Below are 27,341 nucleotides of genomic sequence, written 5' to 3'. Positions count from 1 at the left end.
GCCTTCTGATGCCAGGATCCAGTTGAATTAGCTACCAAAAAGAAGATAAAAAAACATACAGAAAAAAAGGGGTGTAGAGTTTCATATTTGTGCTAGTGGCATGGAAGTTTGTCCATTCGAGCACCGAAACATCTTCTTCACTGCTTGAGTGGCATTCAGTCATTCTCTCTGCATGCTCCGACGTTGGTGTTTGCTGTAATCTGCTCCGAGTGTTGAGTCTAATCAATATAGTGTTTTTGTCACATCAATAGGAGCAGGTGTAGAATGTTCTCTGTCCGTATACCTAGGAAGCTTGTTGGTCCTTTTTTGATCTTTGTAAACAATTCATTCTCTTCCGAACACCAACTTCCTACACAACAGATATCTTGAGAACAAACGGTTTCCTTAGGCGTATGCATACATATACATGTACGTTTGTATATCTATTTATGTGAATTCAGTTCTTTACAGAATTTTTTGCTTGGACCGAAAGCAATAATCCTATTTAAAGATCGACAAAGTTCCGTTTTCACAGTTACGATGTGGTTCAATCAAGCGCGAGCTAGTGAAGGAAGTGTGTGTGTTCTTGGGTTAGGATCGGCGGTTGGGTGGGTCAGTTGCAAACAAGTCTCATTGACAGGAAACCCCCATTTGGCAGCCATCAACACACACAGCCATCACTTGGTTGTGTGCGCGCGCAAGCACGAAGGGGCACATCGTCGAATGAATCACATCTGGAAGTGGAAAGAGGAGCAGTAGGATGCAGTCGATCGGAAGCACCTTTTCTACACACCGCACTATATTCTTAGCTCTGAGTCCATGTGACCAATAGTAGTAAGTGGCCAGCCTAGATGCAACAAAACCGCTGCAACGTGCTCAGAAACTACAACCGACCCACTAGCGACAACAAAATTTGTATCCGTTTATGAAGATACAATGTTATGGATCAGTAACTAAGTTCGCCAGGATGTCAAGGTTTTCTTCTGACATCGACTAATCCGAAAAGCAGCATGGCGAGACAACATTTCGGTGGGGTACTTGGAAGCAAGTTCCATCTGCAACGAGCCTTTATACGAGATCCATTGTCAGGAACTCGCTCAGATCAGCTCCTCCGAGCAAGTAACGACACAGAGATTGTCCCACCGGGTAAAACCAGCAATAGAAGTACCAGCACTCACTGGTCTTCAGTCTGGATCTGATATGGTGCCACTCTGATCAACTGATCCACAAACAATATGAAAGATCAAGCTCACTGTTAGCCATACTGATGATGAACGAGAGCCTTACCAGACTTACATTTACAGGAAATCTGTGACCAGAACTCAGACCACTCATGAGGTTGCAACGGGTCATTACGATGAGGATTTAACGTGGATCTCAATCAAGCTTGAGCGGAATAGAGCCTTTTTAACACATAACATAAAATAAAATAAAATGTATGTATATATACATATATATATATATATATATATAAACTAAAAACAGTGCCGCTTGTGTAGACACTTTCGAGGATGGAAACGGGTCAAAACATTGGCCCTCTCTAGAAATCAAGACTTTCCCAATCGTAGCCAACCAATCGTCTTGAAAGTGTTTTTTTTTTTTTCTAGTATCTAGACCTTCACGTTTGAATGACTTGACAACGAGGTGGGAGTAGCGTACAACTGCCTCTGTGTCAACATTCTTTTGTCGACATGCTTTTGGGTTCAGCAGCTTGCATTCCTGGCATAGTACAACAACCATTGTACAAAGATGATCTAGAATGCCATGTTAGGTTTTGGTATAGAAAGCAGCGAGAAGAATGTCTCTATTCGTAAATGATGTGCACCATTGCAAGCTTTGTCATACACTGGAGGATATGTTCATAGCTGTATATATATATATATATATATGTATATATATTTAACTGTTTGAATTGGTGGAATAATCCACATGTTGGGTCAATTGGCGGCTTGTACCCAATTGAGATTTTTTCGTTATTGTTCAAGTTTTGTTGGCACTTGTTCCTTTCTTTTTCTGTTTTGCAAACTGGGTCCAGTGATGTGTACTAGCTTTAAGGTTGTGGTGTCCTTTATTATCTGTAATGACATCGTTTTCACTTCTTTCTAACGTCTGTTACATTGAATTGACATGATTCATCATTGTTTGTAAAAAAAAATATATATTTCTTTTGTTGTTGAGAGAGATGTATTCAAAAGAGCCTCCACCGTAGAAGGTTTATCTTTGTCAATTTTGAATGTTGTTCAAAATGGTCAATAGTATTGTAACTATATTTAAATTTTATTAGTTTCTTAATTTTTTTGAAATGAAATTATTAAACTTTTTTCAATTTCATAAATCTTTTCTCTCTTTCTTTTACTTTATCAATTAAAATACATTTTTATTTTGAACTTCTTTTCCAAAAACAGTAACAGCACAATTTTATGGTTCAAATGTGTTTTGATTTTTTCTCACTTGTACTAAAATGCAACACATTTTGTTATGTTTTTTTCTGCCAGTTTAGCCAGTCATATAGAATATATACAATTTATTTTTAAAATGAAAAAAAAAATAACAAAAAAGTCCCGTAATAAAATTTGAACTATGCTTTGAACTATTTTTTGCTATTGAACAACGTTGTGCTATTAATAGAGATTGAATTAGACCAAAATTAGTTTTCTTGGTTATTTTTGTTTGAACTTTGACTAAAAACGCTTCAATTCTCTCCAATAATTTTTTTAATTTCTTAAATAAATCCATATAAAAATCTATATGATTTATTTAGGTTTTATTTATTCATCTCATTCTTCTAATTGTTAAAGAATTTGAATATTATTAAATTTTCATGTTTCTCTTTGGTTGCTTTAAAATTTTCTAAATAATATCTATTTTATATTCTTTTAGTTTTGTTAAGACCATAATTTGATTTCTTCTCAGATACCCTCTTCAATTTTGTCTAACATGTCTTGAGCTTGTCTAAAATATCTTTATTTTTTTATTTTTTAATGATGTTAAAAAAAGAATAAAACTTTTTCAACAGTTTATTTCTATTTATATTTAATGTCTATTTTTGGATATACTTGGTCATTATAAAAACTCTTATAGAAATGATACATTAAATAATTGAAAAGAGATATTGAGAAAACCTCTTGTGATGTATTTTACCAAATTATATATTTTAGGATAATAGCTCTTAAATCTTTGAAGTAATAGTATTTTATTTTTATATTAGATAACTCAAAAAGATCTTATACACTTGAATAGAAAGTTTGACAAGAAGATGTTCTATTAAAGCCTCATTTATCTGATTATATGTAAGAAAATAAACTAAAAAATATATATTATTATATACATGGAGTCTTTCTATCATTATTAATATCATAATTCTATTTATATATATAACATAGAAAATTTTATTTTAATATCTATGTAAAATAATGTTTTAAGAAGTATTTTTAATATTTTCTAAAAATATTCTTAAAGAACTTGCTTCTTAATTTGCTTCTATTTTTTCATATCTAGAAGACATATTCCATAAAAAAATTATACATATGTATATATAATATATGGTATAAAAAAATTATAAATCTATAAATTTAGAATTTTTATTTTAGAATCTTGATTTATCAAATATTAGACGTACCAATTAATATATCATTATTTGTAAAAAAATTGAATACAATGATTGTGGCCACATTAACTTACATTTTAAGACATCATAACAAGATAGAAATTTATTATTTAATGTTTTTTTATACTACTATGATAATTAAGGATTTTTAAAACTTAAGAATTTTATTTAATTAGATACTAATTGCTTGTTTTTGATGTGGAAAGGTTAATTTAAAGAAATATAACTCACTAATGTGTATAACAATGACAAGATTGGCACAAAAGAGAATTTAAAATGTTTCATTCTTGGATGTTGTAAGTTGGTTTGCAATTGATTGGATTTTATTCAAATGATCCTATGTATTCTTGTCATACTATATCCTCCATTGAAATGAATTGCATCAGTTTATTTTTTTTAAATATATATTTTTAATTTAGCAGATACTTTTTATGAATGATAAGAAAAAACCTAATGTATAAATAATAATTGTGAAATATTAATGTTAAATCATCATTGATTGAAAAATAAATAAATAAATAAAATGTGTCATTTAAAATTTTGTAACAACAAATAATCAGCTAAAAAACAAAATCTATTTAAACTATGTAATTAGTTTTCTAAAAATTGTATATTTCCATTGCTTTCAAAAGTATTCTTTAACCTACATTACTTAATTCATAGGTATATTTTTTACTACTAAAAAATAACAAATTATTTCTAAAAACATTTATATTTTGTTTACCTAGCAAATTTTCTCTTACAAAGCTGCTTTATTGTTATTGATACCTTTCAAAAATATTTTTCTTTTTTCTTTTTTTCTGTGTACTCATTCTATTAAAATATATAGTAGTAAATTTATCTTCATTCTTTTTTCTGATGTTTAGATGATGATTGAATGTAGTTCAAACCACCTTATATGCTTCTTGAATTCAAATAAACCATATAGTGTTTTTTTTTTTTTTTTTTTTTTTTTTTTCACTGTAAAGAATTTAAAAATGTGTGCACAACTTAATTACAAAGTTTTTTCAAACATCCAATTTTACACTTTTATGCTCCAAAAGCTCATCAAGTACTCAAATTCTTCAATCCTTGCTAAAAGAAAATTTCTAAATATTTCTAAATAGATATGAATGCTCTTTAATAACTGTAAAAGATCTGAATCATTCTTTTTAATTTCAAATTTCCTGCAAACATTCTTGCACAACCTTTTAAGCAAAAAGAGTACTTTCAATGTAAATAACTACCACCTGAATAAAAAAAATGTTGACAAACATAAACAAAATCAAAGTGAATAGAAAAAATTACTGAATCAGTTGACCATTGTAATTCAAGTCTTCAGCAATGTTTCAATTCATTTTTATTTCTATGCTCCTAAATATGGAAATGAGTTGGCCCACAATTCATTGACACTCAAAAATGCAAGAAAAGTTGTCACAACATCACAAACAAACATACAAGTTTGTGCAAAAGAATGTTTGAAATGAGACATAACTCAATTGCAAGTCTCTTTGCACATATCTTGGTGAAATGCATCTCAATCATGAATGTCCCACACTAATAAGCTCCTAATGATGTTAGCAACGAGTTTACAACTATTACATCTAATGCTTTGTTATGCATAAATTCATCATTTATTACAATGTGAACATGTTTCAATTGTACCAACATAACCCACATGCCACTGCTCACAAGCATTACTATTGCAGGTATTAGTATTCTAATCAAAGTGAAATGATTGGGTTTGGGCATTAAACCAAAAACAAACAAACAACAACAAACAACAAAAGAAAAAAAAGGAGATTGTTGTTGAAACGTCATACCAGCTGCATAACTTGTTCCCTTTTTCTTCTTGTTTTTTTGTCTGTTCTTTTTTTTTCTTTTTCTTTTTCTTTTTCTTTTCTTTTCTCTTTTTTTTTTTTTTTTTTTTTTTTTTCAAGTAACTCTTTAGTGAAACCTAGGTTTGAAAGAAACCAGGATCTGTTCATTTAGTTGGGGAAAAAAATTAAATGAATGAAAAATAATCTTTGCGTCCAACTATATATTTGAGTAATAAACAAGTAAATTGCAAAATTGTATTAAACAACCAATCTTACTACTTTTGTTACTTGGGTATATGTTTTGACCACCGGGCTTGATGAAATCCATTTTGGAGGCATTTTCCTCAAAATTTATGACACCATAAATGTGGTGTTATCTGTATAAAATGTATGGTGAAATTTGTATTGATTGTATCATGTGTGTGTTGATTTTGAATACTTCTCCTCAACATTAAATTTAATATTAAACTATGGCCTAATGACCAAACACATGAGACCTTTTGGATGAAGGAAGAACTCACATCTCATGCATCCATGCAATGGTAAGAAAGGGTGAGTTTTTGGGCACTATGAGGATGATATTGTTTTTAAGCTACTTTACCATGAAAAGGGATACATATGGTCCTAGCTTTAGATACACACCATATGAATTTATGGGATCATTATATGAAAAGACATAAGAATTCAAGGTTGGGAAACTTATTGGATATTAAGCAACAAAGTCATATTGAATACTTAGAGAGCATTGGTAGAAAAGACGTTGAATAGAACACATATTGCATTAAGATCATTGTACAAAGAACTAATAAAATATAATAAAATAAATGTAGTCTTTATTGACAATCGAAAGATATTGCAGAGATGGCTTCTCCTACAAGATATGTTCATACTAATTACAATGTGAAAACCAATTTTGTTTGAGAATTGTTCTGTTTATCTTTTATATATGTATATATAAGAACACATGAGTAAAAGGAATATACAGAACGTAATTGAGAATAGAATATTTTTATTACAAAATCTAATAAAATTAATATTATCAAAAAAAATATTAAAAAATGACATTTTTTACTTTATTTAGGTGTTTCACTTTTTTCAATTTTAATCCATAAAATTTCAATGTGTACTTCAAACATAAAAAATATAAACATGAGGAAAATATTTTTAAAAAAAATGGTCTTAAGTATCTCTACTAATTTTTTATGTAATATTTATTGACTCGTTTATAATGATTATCAAAATTTGCAAACTTCTACAAACTATTTTATGATAACTTTTAGAATTTGGGACTCTACTAACAAGGTTGATAGAAAAAGAAACATTTACATGGGTCAATGATGCCAAATATTATTTAAGATGTTTGAGGATGTTTTTATGTCGACGAGGGTATTAATGCTTGAAGATCCAAGGCAATTGTATCCTTTTCTCAAATTCTACATGCTCTTTATATAGATTATACTTGGCACTTAAGAAAAGAAATGCAATATTTTTGTCTGAAAATTAACATATTTAAAACTGAATAAAATTTTACATTTACTTTTGGCAACACCATAATAATGTTTTCGAAGGAATAAACAAACCTATAATATTCAGTTAAATAATGAATTGAACTTTAGTAATGGTCGCTTTGTTTTTGAATATAGTTTTTTACATCCTTGAACCTTATATTGTATAAACATGTAACTATGTTCCTAATCAGGGACATTTTGATTTTAATAAAATAATAAGATAATGTTTTAAGAAATATTGGTTGCTAAAAATTATTTTTTTTGAAAAAAAATATTTACATTTATAACGCATGAGCTATAAATTATCTATTTACTTTTAATAAGATAATTGTATATAATTTTTTCCATTAGAAGTGTTGTGTACTATATATATATATATATATATATATATATATATATATATATATAATTAAAATTTTAAATATGTGTTCAATTGTGTTTCTTGTCTTTAAACCAATCGGTTTTTTAATACATAAAACTTAACAGTAATCCAACTTTGGATTATTTGATTAATTTTTTTTTATCTATATATGTATATTTTTATATACGATACATTTTAAAGTCAATAAAAATATTTATATAAATTTTCACCTATTAAATCAAGTAATTTTGAAAATAAGAGATTATAAAATATATCATTGAAATGCAATCAAATTTGAAAAAAATAAAAATCATAATTTTTAGTCAAATAAGTTACACTATCAAAGTTTTGGTCTTTTTAAAATTAATCATCAATAAAACTTATTTCTTTTTGTTTCTTCATTTTCCACCTAGTATATAAACTTGTATATGTTTCCTTTTTCTTTTTTCTTTTTTATCATATCCTGCAATAAATTGTATATTTTACAAAAAAAACATTCTACATTAATTTTAAATGTAGTTGATAAAAAATTGAGCTTCAAGTTGATAGTATTTGTAGTTCAAAAACTTTTTTTTATCTATTAAGAATAATATGATTAAAACCACAAAATATTAATATTATTATACTCAACTAATGGAACAGTATTTTTTTCTATTTTTTATTTTTTAAGTATATAATTTATAATAAATTAATAAAATTTTAAAACCAACAATATTAATTACAAAAACTATTTCTAACATTTATATATTATAGAAATTAGCTTTCAAAATACCTAATGTAACATTGTTATTATGAGTTTTGATATAAGAAGCTATAAGAAGATAATTATGCCTTTGTTATAATACTAAAAATTGGTAGAACTAAACTTGGTAGTCAAGAGATTATTTAATAAGGATGTTTTAATGGTCTTAATGCAAAGTAAGTTATTAAAATCAAATCATTTATAGAAAAAAATATTCCTAAAGTTTTTAATAAGTTAAGGATATGATTTTATTAAGTGGAAAATAAAAGATGAAATATATCACAACAAAGTTTTTAACAAACCAAATTATTAAAACAGTTTTTTTAGATATAATAGATTTAAGTAATTTTTTTACAAAACTAAATGACTGGAAAGAAATTAACTTATGTCAAAACAAAGGCAAGATAGGACATGGTTTTAATACAATATCTACAAACAAATCTAAGTAATAAAAAATTAAAATAAATAATTAAATAAATTATGAATCCAACCAATATTGTTAGGACGATGTTTTTATTTTATTTTTATTTATTTATTTATTTAGTTTTATCTAAGTGACCTTGTTTTACCAAAAATCATCAAGTTTTTTTTTATTTTATTTTATTTATTTATTTATTTATTAGAATTGTGTAATATGCAAGAATTAAGATACCTTTAATGATAGAATTTTAAAAAAGTTTAATGACTCTTTTATACTTAATAATCAAAGCTTGGAAAAGAAAACTGTGTCCAAATTTTTACAATTTAGAAAGAAAAAAATAAATAATCAAATAAATAAATGCTTAAAGGAGAAGATGATACTTTTATGAGATTTAAAAAATTTAAAAATTAAATAATGACATATATTATAATTTTATTAAATATGTATTGATAATTTTTATTTTATTATATATATATATATATATATATATATATATATTACTATGATGGCTTTATTATTTACATATACTAATAGATAACATTTTTTAAATTAAAAATGGTTAAAATTAGAATAAAAAAGTTAAAATAAGAAATATCTTTGATCATGAATAAAATCCTGTATAAGAAGCTGAGGAGGATAAATACTAGTAATAAATATTAATTTATATCAAAATTATGGAAAAATCATATTTAGATCTGAATGACAACAATTATTAGTTTGTGAGATAAGTGTTATTTAAAAACTGTACATCCATAGAAAGTCTCTATTTTAATTATAAAGAATCAACAAAGATAGCAGTTGCTTGTAAAATATCAGAAAATGTTTTACAAAAACATTTGCAGCCAACAAAAAATAAAAATAATAAAAAATAAAAAATAAAAAATAAAAAAAATAGAGCACATACATATCTACATGTAATTTGTCACTTCTTTGTTGATTTTTTTGGAAATTTTAACACTGTTTACATATACAATTACTCATCTGTTTCTTTATTTTAGTTTCAATAAATGAATAAATTGGTATAATACCTACAAAATACTTTCAGTACACAAATAACTTTAAGTTGCAGGCATTGAAAATCTCAATTCTGGAGCAGTTCTTCAAATTTTTTTAATTTTTTCTTTTTCTTTTTCTAATTCTATCTAGTTTTAAATGTGTATTTGCCTCCCATACTTTGGTAGGCATGTGGTAAAGTAGACAATTGAGAAGTATAAATATGAATGCTAATTACTTCTTTCTTCTTCATCTATTGTGTCTCAACTCATCTTTTGGCCAATTTTACCATTACATCAGCATCAAATAGTTTCAATGGAAATAATACAAGCTCCACCTGAATGTGAATATCAAAGATGAATTATCAAAAATATATTGCCTTTCACTTTTAACATGAATGTTCACCAACCAACTCATGTTGCTCTCAAAGACCAAAAGAGGACATGGCTCTGCTTTTTGCTATTAATTCTAGTTGGAGAAAAGTGGGAAAATGAGTCCCAAACTTTTTCAAAGTATCCTTCTCTTTCAAAACAAAAGCTAATTAGGGTTTCCATCTCTTGCACATGTCTACTTTTTGAGTTATGCCATAGTCAACCTCTTGATTCCTTCAAAACATCCAAAGTCATCGGTTCAACGGATTGTGAAAAGCATCCCAATTGATTCTCCAAAATAATGATGATATAATGTTTGTGGAATTTTGTGTATTACATGAGTAGATTGAAATCAACTCTTTCTTTTGTACTCAAGTTGATTGCTATTTTATTTTTTTTATTGTTGAAAATTTTGGTCATTTTAAATTGGTTTCATTGCCATTAATTTTTCCCACCAAACTTTATATATCAAATATGTACTTGCGTAAGCCTTCTTTGATGATGTTGAGACTTTTGGAATTGTTACAATTGGAACATTCCTATTTTTACTTTTAATTCTTCCCCAAAAACTTGCTGTATTTTAAAGAATCGGAACTGTGTTTTGGATTGTTAAGGGTTGCTTCAAACACCTGTCCTTCAGTTTTCAAGCAAATCTATGCCATTCTGAAGTGAATACACAATCAGAATATATTAACAAGCCCTATTTTTCATTGTACACGGAATTGATACTCAATGTTTTATAAAAAAATCAATGAATTAATGGGTCAAAACAAGTAAAATTATTCTTTAAAATGTGTTTTTTGTAAAAAATTTAAGTCATCAAGTTACAAGTAATTTTTTTTTTAAAAAAATACATTTATTTTTAACATATATTTTTATTTAATTATTTAATCAATAATTGAATCTAAATAAATATCAAAGCTAAGATATCTTCTCTTATATTATTTTCTATCAAACTCACAGTATTGATTACAGTTTTAGGTATCTAATTACGATTATATTTATTATTTATTTCTGCACAAGGACGTGCAATAAAATTTATAAAATTGTTGTAGTCTAAACGTCAACAATAGTTCATTAAAGAACTACTTAAGTTTTGAGTTTCTCAATTGTAGTATTTGCATCCTATGTCAAAAACATAAATTTGGAAACAAAATCATAAAGACAATGCACTAATATATTATTTAAGAAGGTAAAATGTAAGTAAAGAAAAAATAGACATAACATAATTAAAAAATAAATAAATATTTCCAAATAAAAAAAATTTAAGAAACTTGAACTAAGACTAGAATATAAGAAAGGCATTGACAAGATTGAGAGTGATCTTAAACTTACTTCCTAATATACTAAGAACATCATGTAGAATTCTTTTAAGTTATATACTAAGAACATCATGTAGAATTCTTTTAAGCACCACAAGGATTTTAGTCTAAAATATGAAATTATAGATTACTCCCAAAGCAACTTCTTTGAGGAACCTACTTATAAGCAACTCTCTTTTAGTACAATGACACCTCTTCTCCTTCTCTCCATGCCATGCATCCTTGCATGGATATCTCAACAAAAAATAACTACTTTTGATTTAAAATGAGATTTATAATAATGGTGATGATGATTATTATTATTATCACTATTAGAAATTAGTAAATTAGAAAATTAATAAAATATATAATTTTTAATGTTTTAATAATTCAAAAACTTTATTTGAAAAAGATTTACAATGATAAAAGAATTTAAGGTTAAAATAATATGAAATTGTAGAATACAAATAGATAAGGATATATCAAAATTTGATATTAAAGTTCTAAATAACCTAAAAATCATGATTTAAAATCAAAGCTAATTCTTTTTTGGAAGGGTTTGTATTCAGAGGTGTGTAGTATAAAGAATGTCAATGCAATAAAAGAGGGGTATCCACACATCAATTTTCTTAATTAATGTATATAACTCTTATGACAACTTCTAAATATGCATATAGTATACTAAGAAGCATCTAAATATCTAATTTGTATCTAGATAGCTTTTTGAATATTTCTTAAATAATATAGTATCTATCTAATATATTTCTACTTGTTCATACTTCTATTTCCTAAAATAATATTATATATTTAAAAATATATATGTATATTTAAAAATATATATGTATATTTAAAAAAAACATAGATTAAATTAACAATAATTCAATTGATTAATGAATGATATAACAAAATTATTAAAAAAAAATCATATTAAAACATTTATATATTTTTAAGACTATTTTTAAAAATATTATATTATTTAATTTAATATAAATATTAAAATATGAAATTAAAAGTATATATAATTTTTCTAAAAAAATGAATAAGTCCTTAAATAATTGTTTAAAGAATAACATGCAAAAAAATAACATAACACCATATAAATCATTATTAAGAAAGATAAATGTTTTTTGCTTGTGGCTGGGAATAATACTTTTTTTATCTAATCATAATATGATGAAAATAGATGGCATACAAAACCATGATTACAGTAAATAATGTATAAAAAGACAGATATTTTTTGACATTATTTTTTTTATAGAATCATATAAAACCTACTTTTCAATGATTGATTTAAGTATTTATTCTTTAGATAAATTTAATTTTTTATTATATTTCTACTAATCAATTATGTTGTACAAAATATTCCAATATAATGGTTTAGTTTATAGATATTTTTAAATTATATATAAATTAATATATGAGTTAAATACACTTAAATTTAAACCAAAAAAAATGCCTAAGAAAATAGTTAATTCAAAGTTCCTAAAATGTAGAAAAATACATATAATATTCTCACTTTAATTTTTTAAAATAGATGATTATTTAGAATATATAAGTTAGATTCAAAAATAATTCAATATATGCTAGTATATATATATATATATATATATATATATATATATAATAACTTAATTTTAAGAAGAAAGAAAAAATAAAATAAAAACAAAAGTCAAATCTTCTTACTTAGATTTTTTGTTTGAAAAAATTGATTTAAATATGCCATTGATAACCATTTAAAAAAGAATATAAGTTAGATTTTTTAAAAATAAATATCTTGATATTACATTTAAAAAATATTTGATATTATTTCAAAACGATTAATTATAGGTAATTTAATAAAATTCATCAATATTCTAGGCTTCTTGATATTTTAGTTTTGATTTTTGTAAATGAGATATTGTAGTAGATAGAGTTTCTTAATTTGTTGAAAATAATTATTTTAAAATTTATTTGCTTTCAACATAAGCAGCATTAGAATGTATTTCATATTCCTCATCCTAGATAATATTATAAAAAATAACATTAATAATTATTTTTTAAATATAATCAAATTTTAATTTATTTTTATATTATAAAAATTACATAATAATCTAATTGGAATAAATCATTTAGATCTATAATAATAATTTCTATTATTTCTATTATTTCTATTATTTCTATTATTTCTATTATTTCTATTATTTTTAAAGTTTTTAAATTAAAAATAATCATGACAATAAAAAAATTGATTCTTTTTAAATTTTAGAAATTTAAGAAAAAATAATAAAATATCTACTATATCTATATGATAAAAATAAGATATACGAATAAAAAATAAAACAAATGTTAAAATATTGTTAAAGTTTGTACTTCAATAAATAACAAACACTCACCTTTTAAATATATTTGTTCATTTAGTTCATTCAAATCTCAATATAAATTACAATACTATCCACTTTCTATACAAAGTATAGAAACTAATTGAATTACTAAATCTATCAAAGAATATATATATATATATATATATATATATATATTTCTTATGTATTGTACTTGAATCTATCAAAATTTTTATTTGATTTGATTTGATTTTATTTATTTATTAATTTATTTTCATTTCTTATTAATCATTAATTTTTCTTGACACCAATAAGTTTTATCATAATACTTGAATTCAAAGATTTTTTTTTTCAAGAAGTTGTATTTTTTTATAGCATCTATTGAATTACTACATAATAAGGAGATTTAGACATAGCACTTTTGCAAAACCAAATAACTATGATTTAGTACTTGATATTTCTAGGATCACTCAAAATATCAAATCCAAAATATCATTGTTCAAACTTCATTACCATCCTGAAGTTTGTAAAGTATCACTTAATATTTTGGGGACATATCAAATCAATCTAACATGTTGATTTAATATTCTATGTCCATCCTTCTCACTCTTTTGTACTATTTAGTATTCCTCCAAAGATATTTTTGAGCCTTACAAAATGTAGTAAAAGAACTCATTTTAAGATAAATAAGTATGCTGCAATTATCAATTGACTAGGAGACGCAACAAATTTCCAAAAATTGCATAATTTCAGTAAGACATAAGTATGCAAGAAGTAAACGACCATGATTAGAGCTTTGGTGTAGCTAGCTACCTAGGTAAACAAGGCATTGAAGGACAACTTCAATCTTTTTGTAGCAAATATGTTAGGTTGATTACTTACTTTCAATATAAAATTTGTCACCATGTAAGATTGGTCAATGGATACCAATGCTGGCATTAATCATTAGGATTGGAAGCAGACTATATATACATTGGTTGCAAAATTGGAAGGCACTTATCTTCTCTTTGAAAGAATATATGGTTTCTACAGTATAAGGCCAAATATGACCCTATTCTACAAGAATGATTCTATTGCAATAATAAATATAGTTTCATTATAAGATTTCATGATAGTATCTATGACCAATTTATTACGTAAATTATCCAATTTGAACTTTTTGCTTAAAGAATTGCTATCTAAGGATACTTAAGAGGCTTAATTATAATACAAATTTGATGAATCAAAGAAGATGTGCAAAAAAAGCATAATTTCTTGTCTTCTTTTATTTCTCTTCAATATTTTTTTATTTTACTAATATTGCCTTTTATACAATATTTGTTGCTTAATAACACCGCCACCATCATCTTATAAAAGAGGAGTTACCTAGTTGTTTCAAAATCTATAAAAAAAAAAAAAAAAAAAAAAAAATCTCCAAAAGGGCATCACACAGTGATCAATGCATTTGCAAAGTCATCACAACAAAAAACTACAGTAATAACAGAGTGTTTTACTTTACTAAGTTAAGAAAGTAAAAGAGCTGAGGCTTGTTTATAAAAAAAACTAGAAATAAAAGAGATATTGAAGTAGGATAAGATAGCATTTGGAAGAAAAGAATTAGTTATAGCATAAAAAGAAAGGAAGGTGATTCAAAAATGTGATAGAGAAAACAAGTTCTTTGATCTTATCTAATCTTAATTAATTTAAGAAAAGAGCATGCATAAGATAAAATAAATTATAGTTCTTGTAAAAAAAATATACGAATAAAAAATGATTTGTGACTTGAATTGTGTGTATTATTTTATGTTTCAAATTTCATCGTTTGCATTGTGAGGTTGCATCATTCTCAATTCTAAAACATGATATGTTGGCCCAAATTTCATTGTATAAGTTTAATATGGAAAGAGCTAAGGATTCCTTGGATGCAAGGTTTTGTAGTCCTTGAATTTTGGAAGCTTCAAGTACAAGGCTCTAAAGGCCTTGGATGTAAGGTTATAGAGGCCTTAGATGCAAGGTTATAGATGCCTTGGATATAAGGTTTAAGGTTCTTTGGTTGTGAGATTTTAAGATAGCTTCAAGTGTGAGGTTTTGTATTGATATAATCTTCCAAATATCTTATGTATCATAAATCCTACTATACTATACTTCATAAGTTTTTTTCCACTATTGGCACTTTTCTTATATCAAAATCATTAATAATAAATCATTTTTTCTAACACACTTATCTTCAGTGCCTTCACACATTAAATAATTTAAAAATAAATTATTAATATAAATATGTATGATATATAAGACATAGAGACCATATAAAAAGAGCTAAACTTTTCTTACCTATTACTTTGTTTTTCAATCTACTCTATTTTTTATAATTTTAGAAGCCTTGAGATTCTACAGTATATTACATAATAATACAAAGAAGAAAAAAAAATTATGACAAGAACCAAAATAATTATTTTTGTTTTCACTTATGCAATACATAAAAAACATTATATATTGACAATCTTCATGGTTGAAGATCCTAAATTCTAAATCTACTCATAATAAACTAGTCTCAATCATGCATTGATAGTACATCTAATGCATAATTATGTACCACAATGTGAGTCATCAAATTGACTCACTAATTATTTTAGAACAAAAGAATGCATGTAGAGTGCCAAAATTATAATTGTTCAGTAAAGATGTGCTTACAAGATATTAAATGAAGGAGAATAGTATTGGTGGAGAAGAAATGGAATCTTAGTAAGTCTTGAAGGCAATTATCTTAATTAGTTTAGTATTTTTTATTTATTATTGACTATTAAGGAATATTATTAAGGTCAATATTTATATTAGCCTTCTATCTATGCATTTTATTTATATGAAAAAACCATAAATGTTAGTTTGTAGTTAAAAGAAGGATGAGAAAGAACCTCATATCTTTTTAGTTAGTTATATAGAAAGTAAGATTTAAAGTAGATTTAAATTGATTTTATTACTACAAAAATCATCAAGATAGAAAATTATATTTTTAAACTGATATTAGTATTATAGAACCATTATAGGGATTTTAGAATTTATTTACAATTTATTTAGATTTTATTTATATTTTTTAAGGAATTTTTAAAGTAATATCCAGGACTTTGATAAAAATGAGTTTCACCACCTTGAAAACCATTATGAAGAAATGAAGCAAGATTCGAAGGCCTCACAAGGTTTTTAGGCTAATAGGGTTTTTTTAAACACTATGGTGAAGTCAATAAATAAATAAATAAATAAATAAAAATACTAGTAGAAAATAGGATGACCAGCAGCTAGTCTAGTCTTTGTAGAAAGGGAGGTGTACAAATCCCACATGGGTTGTAGCACCTTGGATATAGATAGGAAGATAAGACTAAGGCCTCAAGGCCTCTTCAGAAACCAACATACACTACTTGTGAGCCTTGGTGAGGCTTGAAATCCTGATCTCTTAAATAAGTTATCCTTGAGGTAAAATTATTTACTTAATTTTTCATTCATTCACTTATTATTTTTCAAACCTTCATAACTTATTCATAGTGACTCGGATTTATATGTTTCTTATACCATTGGAAAGATTAAAAAAATAAAAATCATAAAAATATATATTTTTATTTTTTTATTTTTATTTTTTACTGGATGAAAACTTAGTGAACAAACTATGACTAGTTTTGAAGTGTACAATTGCTTAATTACATTTGTTCCACTTATTTTGTGTTTTGCTTCTTTTATTCTTATTCTTGCTACTTTCACTTTATACCACCCATTATAAGCAACTCTTAATTGATTCCATCTTGTAATTGGGTTAAGGAATGAATTTTACACTTATAGATGACTTTGTCTCAAATCTTTTTTTTTTAAAAAGAATCCCCTCTTTCAACTTGAAAATAAAAGTCTCTAATGGCTCTTGGCTAGTCTTAGCAAATTTAGTCGTTTATATATTATCCAAATTGGCCAACATATTATGTAGAATATAAGACATAAAAATCTAGTCCACAATAAATTTTAAATCTATTGATTGAATGAATTAGGTATGGATTTCTCTAAGCAAACATATAACTCTTTTAAGATTGTAATGCAATGTTTATTTGTAACTTGTGCTTTAGCCAAATCATAATTAAAATCCTTGTTAATTAGTTGTTTGATGGTTGGAAACTTATAGCTAGGAATAATCATTTGGTTCATATCATACGCGTAGTTTGCCAACAAAGTATATTTTAGAATTTTTAAATATTCACACTTTCTTGAATATTTTTGCATCTTTACACTAACCAAGCCAATCAGTGATTAGACCAATGATACAATGGTCAAAATCACAAATAATTTGGACATTGACGAAGTACATCTTCTTCTTATCAAAGAATGAGTCTCTATCATTATTAGGATGCTAATTCATGGAAAATCGTATCTTATCAATAAGTCCAATGCTACCCTTGAATCCTAATTGGGTAAAAGATTGGCTAATTTAAAGCTTTTGAGTAGTATCTTGCCATTGTAGATATTATTGTTCAAGTGAAAGAATGGCATGAATCACCCAATTTATAAAGATATATATTATGTCATTGTTAATATTCCAAGTCCTTTTCAATCTTCCAACTTTGATTCCATTCTCATATAATAAAAGATGTTATAGTGCTACAACCAATTACCAAGTGATATTACTTTGTAGGCAATGATTATTGTTTTTAAAAAACAAGGTAGTCTTTGATGGCTAAAAGCACCTTCTAAAAGCCCTCCCTCAACATTCTTGTAGTTTGAAAAAATTGGGCATCAAACTCATGCATAAAATAATTCAAAATCCAATTATACAATTTGGATATGATGTTTGAAGTGAACATGTAATAAGAATTATTGATTGTGCCATGAACCATGACAAATTCTTCTATATAATTAAACTCAAAAAAGTTTCTTAAAACTTATTATCAACTTCTTGACATTGTTCTTCAAACACTTCATTAAATTCCTCATCTACTAAGAAAGTAGACAACATTTCTAAATCTTAGAAAGATTTTTTTTTGGAGTGCCAAAGGCATGGTGTGGTATGGACTCAAAGAAGTTTAAAGTTTGTTGTTTTTTGAAGCACAAAAGAAGAGTGAGATTGCGATGTGATATGGAATTAAAGAGATTGTTGTGTTTCAAAGCGCATAGGCATGGTCAATCAGCAATATGATATGGAGTCAAAGAAGGAAGAGAGCTGAGGTAAGCGACATGGTTTTTGATATTTCACCCACCCCTCTTTTGATATTTCAAAGACTTGCAAGGTGGGTGATTTGATGAAATATCAAGTGATATTTGAAAATATTGTGGGATACTTTGAACTCTCATCATGGATGAAATATCACCCAAAAAGGCCATGTCTGAATCATCCTATTGAATGTGTTTCTAAATCCCCAATGATGAATGTGTTTCTAAATCCCCAATGATGAATGTGTTTCCAGTTGAGTTCTCTCAACTCATGAGCTTGTTGGAGAGTAAAGAGATGAGATGATCCTGGCTGAGAGAGCCCAGAAGGCCATACTCCCTCTTTCTTTTTTCTGCCCATCCTTCTAGTAACATTAAATAAAATTGTTACTTCTCTCTGCCTTTTACTATTCTCCCCCATTATTTTAAAAACATTTTACTCACCTTCGTCATCCTGAAGTGGCCTATCATACAACAACTTTGCAGGCCAGTGGGGACCAATGGCAATGGAGTGTGTGTGGGTGTATGGATACAACGTATGAAAGACTTGTAAAGGTGTGGCCGGGCATTCCAGATCATGGCAGGGCAATGGCAGGACACATCCCATGTTCCCAATTATTTATTATTATATATATATATATATATATATATATATATGAGGATCTCAATATCTCCAATAAAGGAAGGAATTCCTTCTACTCCCGTGATCCCTTAGATATATTTTTGCTTTTCCTTTTTCTTTCTCTTTTTCTTTCTCTTTATGGAGCTATTGATTAGTTCTATATAATATATAGAACTAGTTCTATATATTGAGATCCTCATTATATAATCTCTCATAGAGCTATTGATTAGTTCTATATCCCCTTTTGTAAATAAAATAACATGTTTTCCAGGGTTGCCCTGCCCCCGATGGACTACTCTACGGCCAATCAATTGGGGCATCATGGAACCCAGCCCAGCCCAGCCCGGGAGAGGGGGGGGGGATACAGTAATAACTGGGGATCCGATCTGCGCGGAATCTATCTTGTCGTTTCGGACGGCACAACTCGGGCCTCCTTCTCGGCCTTCTCTTTCATTCTCCCAGTCTTCTTCGGAATCTGTCATCCTCTCCTCTTCCTCCCGCTTCGTCTCCGCAAGTGGGAGAGCAGGGGGAGCAAGAATGGCGCGCCGGATATTATGGGCCATTGTAAAGTGGATTGCGCTTTGACCACGTTGTTCCAAGACCAACTGGGCCAAAGTGGGGCGGCGGAGGGGACGGATCTCGTCCAAGCAGGAGACGGGAAACGAGGCAGGCAGGAGGAGATGGAGGTAGAGAAGGGGGGGAGGGAGTGGAGGAAGAATAGAGAAATAGAGAGTAGATAGAGTTAGATTATATCCAGGGTCAGTTCCCAGTCAATTGGTGACGTTACTGCACTAGCTGCGAAAAAGATTTGCATGCGGGATTATCTGAAACACCACACACCACCACTCCCCCCCCCTTCCCTTCTCCCCTTTGTGTCCCCCTGGCTCACCCTCGTTCCCTCCGTCCCTTTCCTTTCCTTCCCTTCCCACTTGAATGGGCCAAAATTAGCCTTTTGTTATGGGGGGAGGCACCTTTCGGCATAAAGGCATGGGCCAGGGATTGGGTGGATCTGTCCACCCAACTGCTCAACCCCAAAAAGTCGACGTCGTCCATACTGCTGGATTCGTTGGCCTCCCTCCCTCCCGTTGCTTGCTTGCTTCGATGCTATGCCACACGCATTCCAGCCCTGCCCCTGCCCAGCCCACGGCTATTCACTCCTCTTTCCTCTTGCTTCTTTCCCTTCTACTCCCCCCCCCTTCGTTTGCTCTACTCTCCCTCCTTGGTTGGAGTTTCTCTTATTCCTTGTGGGAAATTTGTGACCTTTGGAAATGGTTTCCGTAATCTCCTATTCATCTCACTTTTGAGAAGTAGTAATATCAAAATACCTTAAACTATGACATACCCCTGAACCAACCTGTAAACCTTATGCAAACCACCCTTGCACAAACTCAAAACTGCTCATTTTTCCTGTTAAAGATTCTAAATACATTCCAAACCCACCAATGATCCGCAAACTCCACCCGAAATAATAATAATAATAAAAAATTGAGATAGCTGGAAAACCTTAAGTTGATGGTTTAAAAGTATTCCAACATTTCTCCAGATATATCGCTTGTAAAAACCTACTTATTTTCTTCTTCTACTTCTTTTTTATATTTATTTATATTTTTCCTTTACTAGTGAAAAGAGGATTTATGATAAATGTCAAATCTTGAACTGTGTATATGTATGTATGCATGTATACATGCACATAGAAACTTTCTTTTTTAACTTCTCTGTAGCTCACATTTTTCTCAGTTTGCATGATTAATAACAATGTAGGATACAAAATTGAAGAAACTTATGAATGTTGAAATTGCACCCAAAAGTACAATGTGTTAAACATTCTTAATGCTACCATTAGAAATGACAGAAATAGTCTAGTCGAATATGTTCTTTTGTACTTGTTCAACAACTGAAGAGGAAATAATGTCCATTATATTACATGATTTACTTTTGCATGCAATAGTTTTTGTTTGAAATTTGCATTCTTTTGGTATTGTCTAATACCAAGTGCAGCCAATAATGTGTCTAACACTTTTGCATGTTTTTCAAGAGTTATTAAAGAGAATAAATAAAGCAGGACAAATGAATCACATCTCTGGATTATGCATTATTATTTGGGACCAATGGATCTTATTAACAATTTCTAAAACATTAGTTTATGAATAGAATGGAAACATGTGCTATTTGCTATTATTGTTGCACTCCACACAAAACCACTAAAATTCATTGTTGTATATATATATATATATATATATACACACAAATTCATGAATACAATGTGTAATATTTATGCAATGTTTTGTATGAATTGACACGGATTACAAACATCATGTCATAAATATAAATTTAATATTGGTAAAGAATTATTTGTTAAAGATGAATGTTTTTATGAAATTTAGCAATTTTAATAACATAATTATATCATCTTTTTCAAACTTAAAATAGTCCCCCAAATGATAACAAAGCAATGGGATATTATGGTTCATTTTAATTTCATAACACCTTGGACATTTTTCAGTTATATGACACACATAAAAAAATAATAATAATAAATAATAATGTATGCATGTATCTATTGATGTTATTAGTATTTTTTCATACTCATCAAAATTGAAATCAGGGCTTATTTTTCTGGCAAGTAAACAAGAATGATTTAGGTTTATTTGCACACAAACGCTGAGTTTGCTTAAATCAAAACAGTATAAACATTTCCAAAAGCTAAAATATATACAATATTTTGATTCTAAACAATAACAACAACAAAAAAAAATGTCGTGATCAATTGTTGTGCAACAAATCTTATTACCATCACATGAAATGCAACTATCATTATCAAATCACAGAAAATCTTGTTTTTCACAATGAAATTGTATTACATTTCAGGGTGTTTCAGCAAGGAAATATCATCACTTGTGACTGTTTTAAATGAAAAAATGAGAAAAATAATTTGAACAGTCTGCAAATATATCATGGTATGAATAGTGGTACATGTTTCTACTGTGTTTGTAGCATCCTTCTAGTTTGATTCACAAGTTTTAAAACTCAACAAAGAAAACATTTGGCAGAGGCTTAACCTACATCTTATGTTTACACTTAACAAAAAGAGAAAATTTCTCCTCACCCTGAAATTGTAACAAGAGAAAAGATGTCATTAACGAAGACACTAGATGCTGTATACAACACTTGTAAATAAACGGTAGAACCATGAACAATTCCTGTACAAAGAAACTTTAGCTAAACGAAGAAAACGTTTATGCTTGGACCATGGAAAAAGAACACGTCGTCTCATCAGCAGCAGGGAAGCAGTGTGTGATTTAGCAGTGACTTATGATAGAAAGATTTTTAATTTACAAAAAGGCATAACTTTGTGATGTTGACCTTTAGTGGAATAGCAAATGGGTTGTAGTTCCCGTGATTATTAGGGGAAGCTCCATCGTAAATTAAGCTTGCATGGGAATTGCGAACCAGGTTTCAATAATAGTTGACTAATCAGATGATTTGGTAATCTATCAGGTTCCTGCCGGCTCCAGTGGAAAGGAAAGGAATGTGTCTGCTAAAGTTTGCCTTTCTACGCCCTTGGATCTGCGTTAAAGCAGAAAAGGCTACCCTAAGGATCTGCAGGCTTTTGGGGGGAGGATTTAGCGGGGTCTACACAATCAAAAGCCTGCATTCAAAGGGGAGAAGAAAGCTGCGACCTTGTGTCTATGGGGTTCCGCTCAACTGCAATAACACCCCCACTGCCGCAATAGGAATCCTAGTTCTGGCTAGGGTGAAAAATTAGCGAGCCTCCGTACCCAGTGTGAACGCAGTATTATGTTGTTCACGAGATCACCCTGCAGGATTCAGACTTTATTCATTCCTTATATTAAACAAATGGTATCACAATGAGTGTTTTATATATTTTAAGACTTATTGTGTATTGTTTTTTAGAATCGCTAACTTAGCTTGCAGGTTGACTAAAGTTAACGGAGCATTAAATGTCGGGAAAGGTATCTATTTTTCGCATGAACAGGATAATGTCGCCATTTGTCTTTTTTATTTTTTTTCTTTCTATTTTTAAATCATTTTATCACGGACATCCATTGTGGGGTCTTACACTCTGTTCCATTTCATGAGGACTATGGTAATATTATATCTTCGTGGACGTTATTAGGTCAGATCTTGTTCCATTACCCAGTTTGCACGATTGGGATTCCTCTCAGTAGTTGCCTAAAAAATTGCTGCTCAAATTTAGTTGAGTTGTGTCCTTTTCGGTGGTGTGGATGCATTGAAAAATGTGTCCACTTGTAATAGGTAGTATTATCAGATTTAGAGACGTTTTCTACTTCCAACCCACGATTATGTATTCATTTTCTTTGATGTTAATTCCACAAATGATTTCTACAAAAACAGACTTCATTATTCCATTACAATTGCAGAAATTTTGTGTTATTATGCAAGTGTTTCTAGAATACAGTGATAATTGAAGAAATATATATATATATATATATATATATATATATATGTGTGTTTTGCTTATGTGCAACCCAACTCTAAGAATGGTATGTTTGCAACAAGCAATAAAAAATTTGTGATCCTGTTTCACTAAAAATCCTTTACTTTCCATTTTGTTTAGTCATTCAAATTCTACCTCATAAAATCACAAATCCTTTGATGTTGGAATCAATTTGCTTTTATTTTGAATACTTCAGTTTAAAAAATGAAAAATCTAAAATACTTTGTTACTTCATAGCAGTAACGATTTACATATCATACATTCATTATCATTGTTATTCATTTGTTGAACTGTAAACTGTAAACTGCTGTTTGAACTTCAACCCATAATATTGACAATGTTGCAAAGATTAAATCATGCCGTCACTTGATCAAGCGAGACACCAAGTCAGCTTACCCGTCACTGTCTCTAGCACCAAAAAATAAAAATAAAAATAAAAATTTTCATAACATCTGTTTAAGTGACTTGATTGATTCTCAAAGATCTCGCAATGACAATTTAGATGTTTCAACATTCGAAACAAATTCTTAACATACCAGATGCATAGCTAAAAGGAAACCACACATTCTCACTCGCATCCATTTCAATTGCAAATGCATTGAAACTATGCCAGTGTGTTCTTTCTGTAAAGTTTTGTTATGCTTCAACCCAAATAGAAGTAACACCCTTTTACTTACAACAACCACATGTAGAAGTTATGTATACTGGCAACCCTGTTTAAATAAATGAATCAATGAAATGAGGAGCAATGTTCCCAATGGTCAACTGGGGTGGGGGGGCAGCAGCAGAAGGTAGCAGTGTAGCTGTGACATCACACTACCTTAGCAAAAGCATTCCATGAAATCATTGCTCATCATCAATATAGTGACCCTCCACATACAACAACATACAACAACACACAACACCAAGCCTGTCAGTTGGGCAATGCACTCCCCCACCCCCACTTTTGTACATTTGGATGAATGTGGTGGATGTGCTCTATTGTTGTACATATGTGGATGAACAGAAAGCAGAAACAAAACTCCAAACACAACAAATATACTCATTGTTTGTTTGTGTTTTGTTCTATTGTAGTGTAAAGATATGCTTATACCTCTTTTAATTTGGTGGAATATGGTGCTGTGAAAACACCATCAATTACTGCATTCTACAAGGGCAAATAAGTCATATTGCTTTTTGGGTCTAAACTCATGTGTAGAATATACTCTTTGAATGAATGATTAAAGCATACAACAGTACTTTTATTTTATTTTATTTTATATGTGTCAATAAACATGAGTTCATACAATTGTAGTCGGATTCAAATAACACTCCTCATGCAAAAGTTTAAGTGGTGTTTTTCTCCTTTTTTATGCTCTTAATTTGGCATTTTATTGTTATGTTGAATATCAATAGTGAACATATATATAGTTTGTAATAGTATTTAATTTTACAATATTTGTAATATATTTAGTTCCACAATCATTATATTTTTGGAAGAATGTTAAATAGACCCATGTCTTTACTAAATTGATCTACCCATGATGAAGAATACGGTAATCATGATGAATGTGGTTGGTTTCATTGGTTTTGGATCCAATAGTAGAGAAATAAAACTAGATGTCATTTTATTTTATTTATTTATTTTCATGATGGTTAGGATGGGTGGGTCAATTTAGTAAAAGTCTAGGACCATTTAACATTTCTATGTTTTTTATTTTTATTTTTATTTTTTCTTTTGCTACTAAGATAGACACATGTTTATTTGGGTGGAATTTGATTCCTTGAGTCACAAACATTAGGGTAAGAGATGATTGACCATTCTTGGAGGTAGAGTAGTTCCACACATGAGTATTTCTTTTGTAGTTTATATATGATTGATATAAAATTAATCTTGCTTATTTTTTTCAATCTTATTTAACATTATAAATATCTTGATTATATGTTTAAATTCTATTATCATATCTTAGTTGAGATAGGCATGATACATCTTAACACTATGTTGTGGTAGGTAAAGATTGTGTTCTTATTCTCTAAAGTTATTCCAAACCTCCCTAACACAGCCTCTCTATGTGCAAGTACATAAAATACATTTTTTTGGAATGAAAATTTAAAGATTTTGTAAAAATTTATGAACGGTAATAAATAATAATTTTGATACGGTTTGATCATCCAATTATTTCTTAACTATTAATATATTATAGTATAGTATTTTTGGATTATATTGCTAGGTTTTACTTTTAATATTAATGTTATTATTGTGAACTAAATTAGTGTGGAATATTCCTGAAATTGGTCACATTACAATGTATAGGTCTCATATTTTAATGTGTATTCTCTTCATTTGAAAGATCGAGGTTCATGTTTTTCTTGTATTGGTTCAAAAATTTGAAAGTAACTACTGGATCACTTAAAATAAATTTGTGATTATTTTTTCCTACTAAGTACCTAATTATTTTTTTAAGAAATAACATTCGATGTTATCAGTATTAAATATATATTATTTAATCAATGATAATAATAATTTAAAATTTAGATACTTATTATATATATATATATATATATATATATATATATGTTTTTGATATTTAAATTTTTTAATAATTTGAAGGCTTGTAGAAGTTATCTTTCCACCCAACATAGAATTGTTGTTTAAAAAGTCCTAACTGAAATTTCCAAAGTACCAAAGGTGGAGGATTTGAAAAAGCTCAATTTTGAAACAAGCTCCATATGTATGTATACATGCACATGTAGGTATTTATGTGTATTCATAATTTTGATTCTCTTCCATCTACCTTGGAGATATAATGCACACACAACCACACAACAATGCATGCTCTATTAAGGATGTCTACATTGTTTGGTGGCCTTTTGTGGTTGTCTATTTTGTGAAAAGCATGGACAAGCACACTTGATCAAAGGCATGCACCAATACAGTCAGGAATTGTTGAGTTCTATTATTCTCTCCATGAACTACCTATTGCATTGAATAAAAGCCCCCATTTTTTTCCCTTTCTTTTTTGGGTTTTTCCCCCTCCCTCCTCTCCCTTTCTTTCCCTCAAGTGTGACAACTTTATTAGCCATATGATATGCTTTGGATTTTTTATGTATGATGGAGTAGGTTGGGCTCTACATATCTGTCATGATTCTTTTTGGAAGCAGCTCCATTTTTATATAAATATAATAAAAAAACACTTTACCAAATGAGAATGTTTCTCAGAAGGCAGTTTCACTGTTCAGGAGGCTGCTGTTGCTACTCCCTTCCAATCAAGCAAAACACCCACCTCACTCACTCACATGCTGCTCCTAACCCAGAAGCCCCAAGGAAGCAGAGGCTCAGTGCTGTGGCAGCATAGATTTCGACATGTGGGGGGAATTAGTTTGTGACAGAGGCTGCATTACTCTCATTCTGCAGCAGTAGCAGCATTACTCGCCATCGCGCCTGCGTCAGAGATATGGAGATGATTACAATAATGACTGGGAACCGTCGTAATGCCAGCATGCCTGGATCATAACCCACAACAGAATGGGGAATGAAGAGTGCTCACAGGCACAGTGTGTGTGTGTGTGCATGTGTGTGCGTCGTGGGCGAAGGCAGTTGTTGCTGGTGGTATTGTTGTTGTTGGGTTATTGTTGATGTTCTGAAAGGGCTCGACAGTCTTGCTCCACTCGCAAAGCTTGCGCACGACCCCAGGGAAGTGGG

General features: G+C 28.9%; 1 long non-coding RNA gene across 1 annotated transcript; it reads right to left on the bottom strand.

Annotated features, from left to right (window-relative positions):
- Nucleotides 1-10,191: 10,191 nt before the first annotated feature.
- On the bottom strand, nt 10,192-11,898 carry LOC149986609 (uncharacterized). The gene is made up of 2 exons (XR_016500127.1): nt 11,117-11,898; nt 10,192-10,906 (listed from the first exon to the last, which is right to left on the bottom strand). It is a non-coding gene; the product is annotated as an uncharacterized LOC149986609 (long non-coding RNA).
- Nucleotides 11,899-27,341: the final 15,443 nt, after the last annotated feature.

Source organism: Physcomitrium patens, chromosome 22 (genome assembly GCF_059467195.1).
Source record: "Physcomitrium patens ecotype Gransden chromosome 22, ASM5946719v1, whole genome shotgun sequence".
Taxonomy (NCBI): domain Eukaryota; kingdom Viridiplantae; phylum Streptophyta; class Bryopsida; order Funariales; family Funariaceae; genus Physcomitrium; species Physcomitrium patens.
This window is presented reverse-complemented; position numbering and strand designations above follow the sequence as displayed.